The sequence below is a fragment of the Limulus polyphemus genome, unplaced genomic scaffold (genome assembly GCF_000517525.1).
Source record: "Limulus polyphemus unplaced genomic scaffold, Limulus_polyphemus-2.1.2 Scaffold1504, whole genome shotgun sequence".
NCBI lineage: Eukaryota > Metazoa > Arthropoda > Merostomata > Xiphosura > Limulidae > Limulus > Limulus polyphemus.
Genome location: NW_013667114.1, coordinates 7,664 through 14,053, shown reverse-complemented (window position 1 = coordinate 14,053; position 6,390 = coordinate 7,664). Strand labels below are relative to the sequence as shown.

At 34.0% G+C, this 6,390-nt stretch overlaps 1 protein-coding gene across 3 annotated transcripts in view; it reads right to left on the bottom strand.

Moving 5' to 3' along the window:
- LOC106463857 (zwei Ig domain protein zig-4-like) overlaps positions 1 to 3,762 on the bottom strand; it is an 82,888-nt gene extending 79,126 nt beyond the window's left edge. For all 3 annotated transcript variants that reach the window (XM_022391475.1, XM_022391474.1, XM_022391476.1), the window contains exon 1: positions 3,692 to 3,762. The gene's annotated coding sequence lies outside the window, so the exon portion shown is untranslated. The remainder of the gene's footprint in view (positions 1 to 3,691) is intronic.
- Between the last annotated feature and the right edge of the window lie 2,628 nt (positions 3,763 to 6,390).

Sequence of the window (6,390 nt, the reverse complement as noted above, 5' to 3'; positions counted from 1 at the left end):
ATTATTTCAGATTGATATTGTGAAGAAACGGTGTGGTACGTAACTATAATATTACCACAGAAGTCATTATTTCAGACTGATATTGTAAAGAAACTCTGTGGTACATAAGTATTATATTACCACAGCAGTCATTATTTCAATCGCATATTAATAAAGATTTTTTCATTACAACAATATACAGATAGGTGAATTTAAAATCACTTAAATCACGTCAGAGTGTGTTAGGAGCTCACGACGAGTGCAAAATACACACTTTATGGCTCACTAGCTCTAAATTAACAGAATCACAAATTACACGAAACTCAAAGTAGCTACTGCTCTCTCTTCATTCATTCCCGCTGACTTTCGCTTCAAGCTTATATACTAACAAAGAGGGCATCTCGAACAAACTCGGACTTCCCCGATAATTCGAGAAACTCATCACGCACGCTACCAGCGCCAAGCGCGCCAGCAGCGTCACGTGACTTCCGCTGTCGTAACAATATTATTATAATAATGAATATTTTGAAATACATGAACTTTCATCTAAGGACTACAATGGATAAAATGGATATTATAAACATACAACCTTTTATAAAATATCACAAATTGAACACTTTTTTAATATATATATTTATATAATTTTGATTAGATTATATATTTTTACGACAGCGGAAGTCAAGCGACGCTGGGAACATGCGCGCTGGAGTTTCTAGAAGGATCATGAACTATCGAGGAACCCCGCGAATTTCCGAGTGTTTTCCAGGCACCCTCTTTTCTAGTATACAAGCCTGGCAAATAAAGCCAGCGATAGAGAGATTTGCAGATAGATTAAAGAGATAGATAATTAAGTCAAGCAAACAATAGGCACCGTAAGTAAAGTGTGTCAATCACTGTGATTTATGGCGTGTGTTATAAAAGTTGTTAAGTTTAAAGTGACTGTGGAAATTCTGTGTATTAATTTTAACTACTAGTTTTAATTAAGAAAGGACTTGTATCGCTGAATTTCCTGGAAAGAATTTATACAGGAAATTAACAAACGAGCAGAGACGTAACAATATATATACTTGTATATTTTATCTAAAATTATCAAATCTCGTATGAACCGACTTCTTTAGCTGAATTTATTTTGTATTTACAGAAACGTCACAGACATTTTGAGAAATAAAAATATATTAAATGTGTAAAAATAGCAGTCCTGCGTGTACTTTCGAAGATCTATTTATGTATAAAGCATCATTTCTGAAATTTCAGTTCGTAGGAGTATTCAACACGAATAATGTACTTCAACACGATCATGATTAGGCTTATCACAGCTAAAGACGTTCATCAGTAATACGTGTAACTAAGCCTATCGTGCTTGCAAACAGTAGTAAAGGGACTTGGCAGAATACTTTCGATGAACTCTAGTTCTCAGTGAATTTTCAATTATGTAGTTAATATCACTGTAGTTATATTAAACAACTAAATTATATGGTAATGCCTACTAGCAATATTTGTAATTTATAATTATTATACACATATCAGTAACAAACGATGTAAATACAGCAACTCTGATATCATGTACAACATCAAGAGCTCTGGTATACTGTAGCATCAATATGAGTTTTATGTTAATCGTCTGCTTTAACTTTGACCTTCATTTTTACATCGAACACATGATTTAGCTGTGATAACCCCATCACAGCGACAGTATCCTTTGACAGGAAACTTGTTCAAGGTTTATGTGTAATGTTTAAAAATACTGTATCATACACGAAATAATAAAAATCCATGACTCAATTTAAATACATTATTTCAGAGACTGATATTGTGCATCAACTCTGACTACACTTTTATCGTAGAAGCCTTACTTTCAATAGAAAATCAACAACTGACTTGTATTTACAAAGTTAAGTTACTCAATAATATGATAAATTTCTCGATTAATAATAATATTATTATTATTACTTAAATTCGCAATTCGAATTTTCAACCTGTGATGCACCATATGTTCGTATGGGCTAAATTCCAGGATTGAGAACCTGGGATTTAAACATAGTTGTCCTTCAATTATAACTACTGCCAGAAGGAGAGCAGACAGCCAGAAACAACTGTCGTCACAAGTGCGTTGTTGAAACGTACTGACTATCACTTTAGAAAAGCGCCCACAGTCGAAAGTACAGAGCATATTCAACGACATAATGTCTCAAACCTTGGACTGTGTGATCTGCAGCTCGACATACACACCCGACCTTTAATAATCCACCAATTTTCATATCGTGACAATGAAGAATAAAATATTTAATTCTTTAATTATTATCTGAAAACGAATACAGAATATAATACACGTAGAAGATCCATTTGTCGAACATAGAAAAGTGAAGGAAATAAACAATTACGTTCTCGTGAGATTTGAAACGTGTACGTCACGGACTAATGACCAGTAAACTCTAAAATAAGAAGACTGTACCCTCCCTTATGAGACAATTCGAGTTATTTAAGGAACAGCTAAGCCTACTTGATGAAGTGCAGGATTCCCAAAATTACCGCTCTCGTTAGAATCATTTCATCGAAGTATCTTTCATTTCGCCTGTATCTGACATTCAGGAATTTACTCGTTAGCTGTTACAAGTCTCCACAGAGATGATTAACAAGTTAGCTATCAATATAGCTTCTTGGAGTACTGAAGACAGTCATATGAAAACACACCACGACGCGGAATTCTTGTGGAATTTTCTAATATGGCGTTCATGCCCTTTTTGATTACTGGATTTGTTGTTGTTTTTTAAGTATAAATCAAGCGTGAAAAGCATAATCTAAGTTAGGCTTGACTGATAGAAAAAAAAACATACTATACAAATGACATGCAAAAAATAAATAAAAAAGTTCCTTTCAGATAAGAATTGCCAATATGTGCGTTATTTAGATACTCTTGTATGATTAGAAACGAGGCTTTTGAATGGAATGTAAACTGCAGTGATGTAAAGTATCTTTACGTCCTTAAACTAACTAGTTATAGAACAAATAAACGTTAAACAAGTGAGATCTCTATAGTAAATAAAGATTTGGTATTTTCACCCTAAATGGCACCTTATACGACACTTGTGTTATACGATCAGGTTTACAGACTTTAAGTTTCAGGTAAAGCCTACACTACTTTTGAACTACTGACTAGAGTGAGGGAAACCAGCCAACATCACTCACCGTCTACATAGCTACTCTTAGCTGAATGGTAGGACAGATTGTCATTTTTATACCTCGCTGAATGTGAGGGGCGTGTTCAGTGGCACATCGTGGGCTCAAACCTTGGACCTTGAGATCTACAGGACAGCACATTAACCATTAGGTCTTAACCATCTATTACACTAATAAAATTGAAACTTAAAGTTTCTCAAGCTGTTGACACTGTTTGTTTGAGAAGTAAAACAACTATTAAGTCTGTTTCTTTGAAAAGTAAGCCACAACGTACCTACTTGTGTAAGTAATCAAAATATGTCAGCTTTTCAGGTGGGAAAGTGTTATGAAAAATATCAGTCAAACTTATTATAATTCTAAAGCTTACTAAGTTCCAGTGAGAAAAGTACGTGATGATTAGCCTAATACTGTAAGAATGATACGTTAATGGCGGATCATTTTTATTCCCTCTACCAAATCTTTCGTCGCATACTTCAGTTTATCAGGACGACTATGTTGTAACAATACAACACTGAATCTCACAAAATGACCTTACCTTGTATGATAACACTCAAGCTCTAAATGTCATCATGCAACATGGATGGAAACAAAATGCCCACGCTTCCTAGCACTAACGTTTCTCAAGTACAGTAAGAACAAACCCAATTTGTTAAGCCCTATTATAAGCTGCGCCAACTCTCTGAAGCGTAGGTTTTGGTTTTGTCGGATCGCTTCTTTTGACTGGTGTACTTTCACCAAAGTTTCCTGATACAAGTTGAAATATGAATAAATATTTGTTTAATATTATTTGTGGTTATGTATTAAAAGTTGGGCCGCAGGGGGTAATTGTTTGATTTAGAATTTGAATAATAAATCGGTGCTATGATGCAAATGACATGTTGAAATATTTGTACAACTTAAAAACACGTCGTTTCGGGCGACGCCTTTCTTAATGTCGTTAATATAGAATGACCAAAAATAACGTTGATTCAATTAAATATTATACATCATTACGACAAACTCAGAATCTTATTGTTTTTATTTGTTTGTTATAAACCAAAAAACTGCATAATGAGCTATCTGGGCTCTCTCATCAGGGGTATCAAAATCTTACCCTCAGCGTTATATGTCCAAAAAGTTATCGTTGCGTTATTGGAGGGTAAAAATACAGTGCTGGAAAAAGGAGATAAGACAGGGTAATATTATTTATAACGAAGAAAATTAAAGTTTTACATTGAAAAGGGATGATTACAAGTAATACCATGACATGTAATTTTAAACAATCGTTTTGAAAACAAAAATAATATAATACACGCTATAAATCACAGCGATTCACAATCTCGATAACTTCTTATAAAAAAATTTAAGTTTAAAGTGACGAGAAACGTCCTGAGTGTGGAACTACTGTGTACTGAAAGTTTGTATCAAGGAAGAATAAACTGGTTTAATCAAGAAAGGACTTGTATCGCTGAAGATCCCCGGAAACAAACAAACAAGCAGATACGTAACAATATACAGGTTCTAGATGGAGAGAGTAATCTTAAAAAAAACATCTATTATGAATAACTTCACAATTCTTAAAAAGTATTAGTTGAATCATTGTAAATGAATGTTATATCTGACAAAACAAAATCTATCATAGCTACTAACATTACAAAAATTGGTTTTAATGCATATAATCAATATGATGGAATTATTGAATATAACTAGTACCAGAACTTACAGCAGAACATTCAAAGTATTGAAGTCCATTTTTCTTTGCAAACTCCAACGCAACCTTAGGATAAACTTTTCGTCTCTCTTTTAAGTCAGTTTTGTTTCCAAGAAGCACACCTAAATTAACATGGACAACATTACCTCTCAACATTCTTGACTTAACCTAACCTTCATAATTGACACTGGTTTTGACTTTCATAACAGTACACTTACACAAGGGAAATTAACATGGACAACATTACCTCTCAACATTCTGAACTTAACCTAACCTTCATAACTGACACTGATTTTGACTTTCATAACAGTACACTTACACAAGGGAAATTAACATGAACAACATTATCTCTCAACATTCTTGACTTAACCTAACCTTCATAATTGACACTGGTTTTGACTTTCATAACAGTACACTTACACAAGGGAAATTAACATGGACAACATTATCTCTCAACATTCTTGACTTAACCTAACCTTCATAATTGACACTGATTTTGGCTTTCATAACAGTACACTTACACAAGGGAAATTAACATGGACAACATTATCTCTCAACATTCTTGACTTAACCTAACCTTCATAATTGACACTGATTTTGTCTTTTTTTATTTAAAGTACAACAGTGTGGGAAGTGAATGGGGATAAAGTTTATTATAGAGATTGTTTTGCATTGTCAGTTTAGTATATGGACTTAGAGATAACCTGAATGTCCTAAACTGATCAATCCTCATGTGATGTTATTGAGTTTTGCATTAACAGTGAGGATACTCAAACTGATGAAACAATGAATTCCAATCTTTATAATAAGAGCATAAGAAAAGCATATGTAATTAGCTATACTCATTATCAGACTGACTTTTAAATTCACTTTAAGTAGGTAGCTTTTTCCGATCAAAAGTTAATATCAATTATCTCTCCACATCCATCGGTTTAACATACCTACAAAATTACCAAGGGTTTTGGCTTTCTCCACTACACATATGCATGCACACAGAGCAGGTATAATGTTCTTTCTTACTCAACATCCTCAGTTTAACTTGTATTACTGCCAAGATGTTTTGACCTTCTTCCAGTACACCCACATGTGGAGAGTGAACAGGGACAACATTAGCTCTCCACATCCTTAGTTTAACCTAATCTACATAACTTCCAAAGACATTGGTTTTCTTCACCAACACATGGACAGAGAACAGGGACAATATTAGCTTTCCACATCCTCAGTTTAACCTAATCTACATAACTTCCAAAGACATTGGTTTTCTTCACCAACACATGGACAGAGAACAGGGACAACATTAGCTCTCCACATCCTCAGTTTAACCTAATCTACATAACTTCCAAAGACATTGGTTTTCTTCATCAACACATGGACAAAGAACAGGGACAACATTAGCTTTCCACATCCTCAGTTTAACCTAATCTACATAACTCCCAAAGACATTGGTTTTCTTCACCAACACATGTTAAGAGAACAGGGACAACATTAGCTCTCCACATCCTCAGTTTAACCTAATCTACATAACTCCCAAAGACATTGGTTTT